Here is an 11,997-nt window from a genome sequence, read left to right on the forward strand (position 1 = left end):
ATGGTATATGTCAAGGAATGTGGATAACATGTGTCCTAAAGGAGATAAAATCCCAACAAACTATTCTATAAAGTTGTGATGTGATAATATGGCAGCTTTACAAACAATCCACAAGCCTGTCCATCATGATAGAACCAAATATATGGCTATTAATAGGCACTTCATAAAAGAAAAGATTAAATCAAAGGAGATTGACTTGGCTCACATCTGGTCTTAGTTATAAGTTGTAGATTTACTCACAATACCCTTAGATAGGGGCAAATTTGAATTCTTTAGAAGCAAGCTAGGCATGTTGAATATCTACTCGCTAGCTCGAGGGGGACTGTTAGTGCCTATCCTAGTAGGCCTATAGGCCAAAATCTCTAGATTAACTAGGTTGAAGGCCTGTTTGGGTGTAATCTAAAACCATAGTTTAGGAGACAAAACCATGGTTTGGATCAAATGACATCCAAATACCCTAATATCTCGAGAAACCATGGTTTAAGTTCAAACCATAGTTTTAACCTCTAAAACCATGGTTCTATGAAAAGTGAAATCATCTCGCTTCTGATGCTAAAATTTTGGCTATTAGGGTGTGATAAAGCCCAATTTTTATATATTTTATCCCACATTAATTCAAGATTTAAATGATACTTTTGAGCTTAAATGGATTTTTATGTATTATTGGATTAATTGGTTGATTTTTGGATGTTGCATAAAAATTGAGATTTTGGATTAAAAATATAAATATTTTGTGATTTCCTATTTTTGACTTGGAATTAGTTTTTCCTATTTCTTTGGAAACAAGTTTCATATTTTTAGAAAGATTATTTTTAGAAAGTTTTGCAATTCCTTCCCTAATTTTTGTGCATATCTAATATTTAATTTTCATATAGATTATATTATATTTGAATATAATCTACATTAATAGATGCACTTGCATTCTTGTAGGTCAAAAAAGAGCATATAGGGAGTCTAATAGTACAAGATTGTTTTTTGGAATTTAAACACAATCCAATAGCTAATATCAAATGGGTCAATTAATTACTAATAGACTTGAGCTTTGGATCCACAAAAAATTTTCTCTTCTCCCATTAAAATATTCCCCTCATTCCATATAGAAAATTCACACCGAATATCACTCTTTCCTTCTCCATTCAGCTACACGGACACCATTTAACATCAATTCTCTTCTTTCACTGTGATCCCTCAATCCTGATGCCTTGCACCATATCTTCCTTCATCCCATATTCACCATACACTACCATCTCTCACCATCACCAATTCACTCCACGCATACAAAGCCATTAGTCATCATCATCCATTCAACTAATTCCCTTCCTTAGACACCCACTCACCTACACCACCCTTTATCATTCACAAGTCATCATGACCGTGAGTTTCATGGAGCTTGGAGGGAAGATCAATTTGATGGTAGTTTGAGCTTGCATAAGAGACAACTTGGGAGGAGCATGGAGGTGACTTGAGCCTTCGGCTAGTATTTGAAGACCACAAGGGAGTGATATTCCATTTATCTTTTTAATTCAAGGATTTAAGATTATTTAGTTTTAAACAATTTTAAGTTGTAATTTTGTGAGACAATTTAGTTCTAGATTGTCATTTTTATTCTTTGATTGGATTGATATTTGGATTTTATTTGTGTTGAGACATTTTTATGGAATTTATGTTTTTGAACCTTCGCATTATCAATTGAATTTATAATTGAGTTTTCATTATGAATTTAATTATCAATGTGGTTTCAATTCCAAAATTTGGGTTCTTTTACCTCTTAATTGTTTAATTAAGCTGGTTATTTGTCTAATTGTTTAATTGGATAATTTCAAACATAATTTTCAGAATTAATTTGAGTTATTTTTATTGGTTTTAATAAGCTTAATTAACCAACCTTATACTGTTATGAGTTCTCTAATACTTTAAGGGTTTTCAAAATTAAGGGTTCCTTTTGTTTCATAGAGGTGATTAAATTTATTAATTCCACTCTCTTGTCACTTTCCTTTGGCCTAATTAACTGATTAAGGTTATTAAGTTTAAATCCATGTGAATCCCAAGTTGTCCTCTCTACCTTACTTGAAGAGAAACTTCTCAATTTTTACTTGTTAATTTTCTTTACTTTTTAGTCAATTTTCCTTATTTATCATTTTAATTTTTTTCTTCTTTAAAAAAATCCCCCCAAAAATTGTATTGTATTCATTTAGTTTAATTTAATTTTCATATAGATTTTAGGACATTTTCATCTTACATTTAGAATTAGAATTTTACATTTTAGTTTAGGTTCAATTTATTGCATTTTTTTTATCACCTAACTTTTTACCTAAAGAAACCCATAACTTGCTCCTTAGAAGGAATGACCTAGGTTGATCCTAAAGTACAAATTAATTGGAACCTAGTTTAGTTGAGTGCTTTAACGACAGAGGTATCATCAATTTTGGTGCCGTTGCTAGGGAGCAATGGTTAGACTTTAGGTTGAGTTTTAGGTGATCTTACATATTTTATCTAAATATTTTTTTTTGGTTTTTTGGTGCATTTTTTTTTTTACTTTGATTTGTGATAGTTGCTTAGTACATGACTAGATCCTCTAGTAAAGAATTGTTTGAATTGATCTTGAGATTGAGAGGACTTTTTATCAACAAAGGAGAGCTCAAGCTAGTAATCTTATAGGAAGTGATTCTTCTGTTAAGTTAACTGCTGATTCCTCTAATTCTCTTGATTCTTCTAATTCTGACAATAGCATGGCTAATCCTGCTAGGACTATCAAGGAATTAGTTTCACCTGATTTGCATTTCCAAAATTGGTGCATTAATTATCTTGATATTGACACTGATTTTGAGTTAAAGTCTGGATTGCTTCACTTACTTCTAAAATTTAATGGCCTTGCAGGAGAGGATCCATACAATCACTTGAAGACTTTTCATATGATCTGTACGCTATGAAGCCTACTGGTGTGTCTGAGGATCAGATTAAGATGCGTGTCTTACCATTTTCTTTGGAAAGTTTTGCGAAGAATTGGCTTCTTCGGTTACCTCCTGGATTCATTACTTCATGGAACCAGCTGAAAAGGTTGTTTTTGGAAAAGTATTTCCCAGCATCTCGTACTTCCTCTGTCAGAAAAGATATTTGTGGTTGCCGAAAAATGTCTAGGGAGTTCTTATATGAGTATTATGAGCGCTTTAAGGCATTGTTATCCACTTGTCCTCACCACCAAATTTCAGATACATTGTTGATTCAATATTTTCATGAAGGGCTCTTGCCTTTTGAGAGAGATTTACTAGATTCTGCTGCTAGAGGTGCTCTTTTTGACTTGACTGTTGAAGCTACTTGGAGATTGATTGAAAATAAAGCTGACAATACCCAACAGTTTGCTACTAGGTAGCAAGCTAGAGTAAATGAAGTTGGATTGCATTGATCTTATTCTGAGTCTTGCCTTGAGAGCAAAATTGATAAGTTAGCATCTGCTATGGAGAAAATGGTTGTATTTCATATGAAAAACTCCTAGAATATGTCTCCTTCTGTGGGATCTTCTTCCCCTTTTATCCCACAAGTTGACTCTACAGCTCTAATTGGGCCACTTTACTCTATTTGCTATCTACCTACTCACACCACTGACTCTTGCCCTTACTAAAGTGATGGAGTTGACTCTTGTAATGCAATATACCACACTTAGCCTGTGACTCAAGGTGGCCAGAAATATGATCCTTACTCAAATATATACAACCCTAGATGGCATGACCATCCAAATCTCAGATATGGGAGTGGCTAGCCTCAACAATCACAATTCAACCAAGGTGTAAACTCTTCTGGTGGTAAAATGTTCCAACAAGTTAAGCAAACTATGCCAAATCAAGACGAGAGTTCAAAGTTAGAAGGCATGATGAAACTCCTAATGGGTAAGTTTGAACAAAAGGATTTGCAACACAGCCAAGAAATTCAGAATCTTCAAACTCAGATTGGGCAATTATCTAATACACTTAGTAACATGCAAAGTCAAGGCTTAAGGAACTGCCATCTCAGGTAGTAGTTAACCCTGATGTTGGCACCCTGCAAAATCCTAACATTAGTGGATTTAATGCTATATCTCTCAGAAGTGGAAATTCAATTACCTTCACAGACCCTGTCACTACCTATGCTTCAACGGATGACAAAGTTATCATTAAAGATTCTCCCCCTACTTCCACATCACATAATAAGTCAACTTTATCAAAACCACATGTGGCATTGCAAGAAGAACAAGAAATGATGAGAAAGGGAAGAATGTGAGCAAGCAAGTTTACCTTTTCCTACAGTGGTAATTAAGGCTGAAAGGAGAAAGAAAGAAGCTGAGATGTTCAAAGAGGTATATGATATCTTCAAAAAGGTGGTGATCAATGTTCCATTAATTGATCTAGTTACACAAGTGCTCAAGTATGAAAAGTTTTTGAAGGAGTTGTGTACTACCAAGAGAAGGCTTAAGCATGATGGCAAAGTTGACTTAGGGGCAGTTGTCTCTTCTCTTTATCAAATGCCAATGCCAGCAAAGTGCAAGGATCATGATAGCTTTCTCATACCGTGCACTATTGGTAACATTGAGTTTTGATATGCTTTAGCAGATCTAGGAGCAGCTATCAATGTCATGCTGAAATCAGTTTTTGCTCAACTACAAGGTATGGATCTCAAGCTTACAAATCTAATTGCTTCCCTTGTTGACAGACGCTGTGTAGTTCCAGAAGAAGTCTTGGAGGATGTCCTGGTTAAGGTAAAGGATCTCATATTTCCTACTACCTTCTATGTTCTTGATATAGATAATGTTAGATTTAGCAAAAAGGGCATTCATCTTTGATTTTAGGCAGGCCTTTTCTTAAGACTACTAGGGCTATGATAGATGTGCATGCAGATACTCTTACTATGGAATTTGCTGGTAAAATCATTAGATTTGATGTGTTTGACTCTATGAGACATCCACTTGATAGCTGTGCTGAGATTGATATTAGTTTTATTAATGTTATCACTGATAATACTGTCATAGATTTTAGAGATAGTATGATAACTAGATCATGTGATATTGTTGGCTTAGATGATTCTATCTCTTGTTCATGTTCTAAAATTGGTAGTTATGATACATACACTGGTATAGATACTGTTGATATTGATGTTTTCACTGATTTCATTGAGATTGTTAGACATTCTAGTTTTGATTCTTCTATGCCTGTCTATAGCCTTAGCACTTTTAGTGATTTCTCATCTAGTACTTATGTTGATTCACATGGACTCTCTCAATTACTTAGTATGATTGATGCTATAAATGCAACTAATTCATCTTCATTACCTGATTTTGAGCTATTAGTTAATATTGATTATGTCTCTGATATAGAGATCTTTCATTTTAACCCTGATATTGCATCTGACATAAGTGCTACTGATGGTACTTCTTTTGTGAATTATAGCGTATTACCTGATTCTTCTGCTATTACTGTTCCTACTAATGATTCCCAAGTTGGAAAAGTCTACTCTTCTGCTTGTGAGTTTTCAGTGTAGGTTTCTAGTTTGACAAACATTGATCTACAGCGCCTTATACCCTCAACTAAGCAAGCTCCCTCTTTAGAGCTAAAGCCACTTCCTGATTCACTGAAATATGCTTATTTAGGGAAATATGAGACATTGCTAGTGATTGTAGCTAGTGACATAGCTGTCGATGAAGAAATTCACCTCCTGGAGGTATTGAAAAGAAGGATGAAAGCTATTAGATAGACTCTTACAGATATTCTTGGAATTAACCCTAATGTATGCACGCACTGGATTTTGTTAAAAGATAGTGCCAAAGCTGTGTGCTAGCCACAGAGGCGACTTAACCCATTGATTCTTGATATGGTTAAGAAAGAGGTTTCTAAACTTCTTTCTGTAGGTATGATCAACCACATTTTAAATAATGTGATTTCCCATTGAATTTAAATGTTTTCATGTGGAATTAACTTTAGATTTCCAATATTTAATAAGAAATGATGTTGTGAGAATTTGATGTATCATTGCAGGATTAAAAGGGATTTTCTCTAATTCTGGAAGTATTAGTGAAGAATGGACAAAATCTGGAAAGATGTAGCCAAAAATCTTGAATTAGGAGTTAAAACACAGTGTTTTGAATCTGGTTAAGAGCTGGAATCATGTGTGGTCTAGTGTAGCATTCTATGAGGAAAAACTTTAAGTAAAATGCATAGCTCTATGGCCAGTGAGTTTCAAGAGAGTGACACATGTCCTGGGCTTTAGTAAAACGCACAGCTGAAGGTAGGGAAGTTTCACATGTCGAAATACAACATTACAAGCCTTCAAATGGTGGATAATGATGTGAGAAGGCAGAGGGAAAATTTAAAAATAGAACTGGACATCCAAAAGCTTCAGAAAAACGGATCTAATTATTGAATTCTAGCATTCTCATTCACTCTCTTCTTTTCTTCACTTCTCTAGATTCTCTCAACTTCCAAATTCATCATCTTCATCTTCTTCTCTTCTCTTGCGTTTTGCCATGGAGAGATTTGGCTAGATTTCCTCCATCAACATAAGCAACTAAGCCATTGATTCTTGAGGAGCTGTGATGGATCCAAAGCATTGATTGTCAAGGAGATTTTGTTTTTCTTGAGTTTGTATTTGTGTTTTAGATTTGAATCTTGTTATAAATCTTTGTTTGAAATTCAGATATATAACTCATCTTAGATTTCATTAGGTTCTGCTACTTTTGAGTTGTGATGTGTTTAGAGGTTATAATTTGCTTTTCCTAAGTAGCTTCAATTCAGTTTCTGATTTGGTTAAGTCTAGAACTTAATTGTTGTGATAAATCTGAGGTGAATTGATTAATCTTCATCTGGGAAATTATCTAATTACATCATTAGATTTGATTACAGACCTACTGTTTGATGAATTGCCTAAGAGAAATAGAAATCTGATTTTGGGTTGCAAGGAAAGTGAAATCACAGATCCAAGGGAATTCACTTCATTGATATCTCTTTCAAACTCTTTTTTGCATCTTATTCTTCTCCCATTCCTTTTGAAAATCAGTTTTCATAAATAACAATTCATGACAGAAACTAATTCCAGAAGCTACCTCCTTCTCTGTTTGTTTAATTTGTAACTTCTAATTAGTTTAATTTCAGAAGACATTAAGGCTCCTTGAGATTGGCCTCTAGTTGACTCATCTCCTACCTAATCTAGAATATTAAATTTGACCTTTGAACGACAAGAGATCAAATTTTTGGTGCCGTTGCCGGCGAGCTCTGTCTCCTTGGTTTTCAACTAGTTAGTTGTTTTTTTTATTACATTTTTTTGGGTGTGTTTACTTTCTGGTTTGATTTCATTTTACAGTAGTTTATTTTCTGTTATTGTTTCATTACTCTATAATTGTTTGGTTTCTGGAAAATATGAAAATCAAAATGAAGAATTTGCTACCTGCTATGTTTCCAGATTGAAAAAGGCTGCAATTTGAAGGTAATTCACTTATCTTCCATCTGTATTTTACTGACTAGACTCTACTCCTGAATTTGGATAATTGCTTGTTAAATCTGGACAATTGTCACTGCATTGGATGAACAACAATAGTGAGTTTTATCCACTGGATAGAGAGATTAATAGGATATTTAGGTGGATTAAAAAGGCTAAACAACAAGTAGCTACAAGTACCACACATTCAGAGCATTTTGCACAGTCAATCTCCACTGCATCTTCTAGTAGTGTACCTGATTCTCTTTCTGATTCTGAACTTGTTGAGGGTGAGTTTGTTGATAATCACTTTGTGATGGAGAACCAAGGTAATCAAGCTAATACAAGGAATAATGGGGTTGGTAATGTGAATCAAGGAAATAGGGTGAATAATGAAGAGGATCATGCTGAAAATGTTAATCATAATATACCTTAGAATCCTAATGATGATAATAGGAGCATAAAGGAAATTAATAATTCTACAATTAATTGTCCACCAAGAGGATTTTATGTTCAGGATATTAACTTTCAAATCAAAGGTGCTTTAATTAGTTCCTTACCAAAATTCTATGGACTTACAAGTGATGATCCCTATCAGCACTTGGATACTATGTATTCGGTCTGTTCAGCAATGAAACCACCTGGAGCAGCTCTTAAAGATGTTCTAAAGAGGGTTTTTCACTTTACATTGGAAGGAAATGCAAGGGAGTAGCTGCACACACTTCCTCAACATTTTTCAACTCTCACGTGGGAGCAATTAAGGAAGTCTTTTCTAGATAAATACTTCCCTGCATCTAGAACCTCAAAATTGAAGAAAGCAATATATGGTGTGACTCAAAGAGAGCAAGAAACTCTGTATGGATACTGGACACGTTTTTTGACCTTGATTAACCGTTGTCTTAACCATCAGTGCACTAAATCTAGCTTAGTGCAATATTTCTATGAAGGGATGTTGTCCTCAACCAAAAGCATAGTTGATGCAGCTGCTAATGGGTCCATTTTGGAGCTTACTCCTAAAAATACTTGGGAACTCTTAGAAATAATGGCCAACAATACTCAACAGCTTCATACAAGGAAAACACAAGGAGTCAAGGAGATGTCTTCTCATCATTCTCAAGACTTGTTTGCACAACTGCTGGCACTTATAGATAGAATGTATAAAAGAATGGAGAGATTAGAACAAGAGAGGTATTTAAAGCCTTACAATTCAGTGGGCACTTCCCAAGCATTAGTGGCCCCTTCATGTGATTTTTGTGCATCACCTATGCACACAAGCGAAAATTATCCCTCTTATATTGAAGAACTTTCTGCTGTTTATCAAGGAAGATTAGGATAATTTTCACAAAGAAATCCTTATTCTAACACCTATAATGAGGGATGGAGGGATCATCAAAATTTTAGGTGGAGAGAAGGATCAGAAAAACCTCTAACAATGCAAAACAAGTTTCAGGATTACAGAGTGAATTCTGAACATACTAGAACTTTAGTACAGCATCAAGGTGCATCCTCCTCTAAAAATGACAATGGTATGGCTGAATTGATTCAATGTATGAAGGAAATGAAATCTGAGATAGCCAACAACAATTCTTTGACCAATTATAGGATGAGTGCATTGGACCAAAAGATTGAGCAGTGGGAAACTAAGTCTGCTAATCTGAATAATTTTGTCACTCAAATGTCTAATACACTTAACGATCTGCAAGCAAGAAGTGGATGTTCTCTACCTTCAAATATAGTGATTAATCCAAAGTCATTGAATGCCATTTCTTTGAGGAGTGGAAGACAAGTTGGAAAACAAGTCAGTTTTACTTTGGATGAGGATGATGAACAACTTAAAGAATATGATAATATGTAGCAAAATGATGATTCTGTGGTGACCCCTCAAGTTCAATCCGAAAGCAAATATGAGAAGAAATTATTATCAACAAGGAAAAAAGAGAAAAAATCAATTTCCACACATGATGATGATGCAACCTGGGCTGCAAACTCTCAGCATTCTGGAATTAAGGAGTTACAGCAAGAAGTACCCAAAGCAGTCCCAACTCCTTCTGGTCAACAAAATGAGGAACTTTCAGAAATTTAGAAGCAATCAAGGAAGGGTAAGAGTGAGGTAAAGATTTTAGAGCTTTCTTGTCTTAAATTATTTCTTCTTAGTAGGAAATTGTCTAATGAACAAGTTGAGAAAGATGCTTTAAATCTATTTAACAAGCTGGAAGTTAATGTACCCTTATTGGATTTCCTGAAAAGTATGCCTAAGTATGTGAGATTTTTGAAGGAGCTGTGTATTAACAAGAGGAAATGCAAACCTAATAAATTGGTTCAATTAAGCTCAAGTGTTTCAGCACTTTTTAAGCCATTTACCAGTGAAGTGTTTTGATCCAAGATCATTTACAATTCCATGCACTATTGGTAAATTGAATATAGCTAGTGCCCTCCTAGTTTTGGGTGCTACTATAAATGTTATGCCATTGTCTATCTATACATCTTTGGGTATTAATTCAATAAAAGACACTAGTATGATCATTCAGTTGGCCGATAGAAGCATTAGAAGACCTTGTGGGCTATTGGAAGATATTCTGGTCAAGGTTAAGGACTTGATTTTTCCAGCAGATTTCTATGTCTTGGATATGTCCCATGAATCAACCATTGAGGGACCATTGATCTTAGGGAGACCATTCCTTTGAACTACCAACATAGTGATTAGTATGAAAGATGGTTGTATCACGATGGAAGTGGGTGATCACATGATCATTTTTAATGTTTATGAAGCTATGAAACACCCATATGAAGATTACTCATTGTTGGGCGCAAGTGCCATTGATGCTTTCATAGAAGACTCTGTAGCTGAATGTGAACCTTCCCTTCTCAACATGAACGAGTATGGTCTCACCACATTTGATTTAGATTTGCCAGTAATGAATTCCTTCTTCTGCCCTAATGATATTTCTGTTTGTGATGATGAGGTGTGTAGTGTTGACTTTCATTCAGTTGATAGCTCACTTTCCACATTGCAAACATTTTCTTTTGATATTTCTTCTTTTGAACTCTCTTCTTTTGATGATGATTTTGTTTCTGAAATCTCTAATAATGGGTTTGGGAAAGGTATACTTTCTAACTTTGTAGAAGCTAAGAATATTGCAAAATCTGCATTGGATGGAGCCAGTACCAATATAGCAACGTTGGAAACATCAAGAAGGCATATTGATGAAGAAAAAAAAGGAGATTTGGTCACTGGACAAGCTTATGCTGAGGAACAAAAATTCCATATTCCACCAGCTCACTGTTTTGAGAAATTAAAGTTGCAATCTGATTCAATTTTGGATAATTTACATCAGAATTCTCCTTATGTTGCATTAACCAACACTGCAGATAACTTTTATTCTTCATATCCTTTTCAAATGTTAAAGCATATTCATGAATTTTTGTCCACGTTTTCTGCAGAAGCTGAACAATGCAGGAGAGAACTTCAATCATTGCAGCAAGTTACTTGTAATCAAGATTAAGCTAAAAAAGTGTTCAGAAATAAAGAATCTGCACGAGAGTTCAATGCTAAATTTATAAAATTCTTGCGTAATGTACATTATCATCTGGGTTGTTTACCCTCTGGTTGCTATTCTGACAGGACACAAAATCCAGAATCAAGTGAGGACTTGTAGCAGCATTTTGTTGGAGCTCTGGAGCTTAAGGAGTTGGTTCCTTCTATGGTGAAACCCCCTGAACTAGAACTTAAACCCCTACCCCCCCAATCTTAAATATGTATATCTTGCTGAAGATAATAAATTACCGTGATTATAGCTACTTCACTCACTGTTACAGAGGAGGAACAATTAATTGCTGTTTTACAGAAACATAAAAAAGCAATAGGTTGGTCTATGGTAGACATACCTGGAATTAATCCTTCAATCTGTACTCACATAATATTATTAAATGATGGAATGAAACCAATTAGACAACCTCAACGTAGGCTTAACCCCTTGATTTTAGATGTTGTTAAAAAAGAGGTTACTAAGCTCCTAAGTGCAGGCATCATATACCCCATCTCGGATAGTGAATGGGTCAGCCCTGTACAAGTGGTCCCTAAGAAAAGTGGCATTACTGTTATTAAAAATGAAAAAAATGAATTGATACCAACTAGGGTACAGAATGTGTGGCATGTGTGCATTGACTATAGAAGACTAAATGATGCAACACGAAAGGACCATTTTCTATTACCCTTTGTGGATCAAATGATTGAGAGATTATCTGGTAGAAATAATTATTGTTTTCTTGATAGATTTTTAGGATATTTCCAAATACCGATTGCACCAGAGGAACAAGATAAGACTACCTTTACTTATCCCTATGGAACTTTTGCTTATAGAAGAATGCCCTTTGGGCCATGTAATGCACTGGGAACATTTCAGAGGGCTATGATGGCTATATTTAGTGAGTTCCTAGGTTCATCCATAGAGGTATTCATGGATGATTTTACAGTGTATGGGGATAATTTTTCTGCTTGTCTAGAGAGTCTTGATAAAGTCTTGGCCAAGTGCATAGAGAAAAATTTGATTTTGAATTTTG

The sequence above is a fragment of the Neltuma alba genome, unplaced genomic scaffold (assembly GCF_004799145.2).
Source record: "Neltuma alba isolate B1F8T4 unplaced genomic scaffold, ASM479914v2 tig00002821_pilon, whole genome shotgun sequence".
NCBI classification, from domain to species: domain Eukaryota; kingdom Viridiplantae; phylum Streptophyta; class Magnoliopsida; order Fabales; family Fabaceae; genus Neltuma; species Neltuma alba.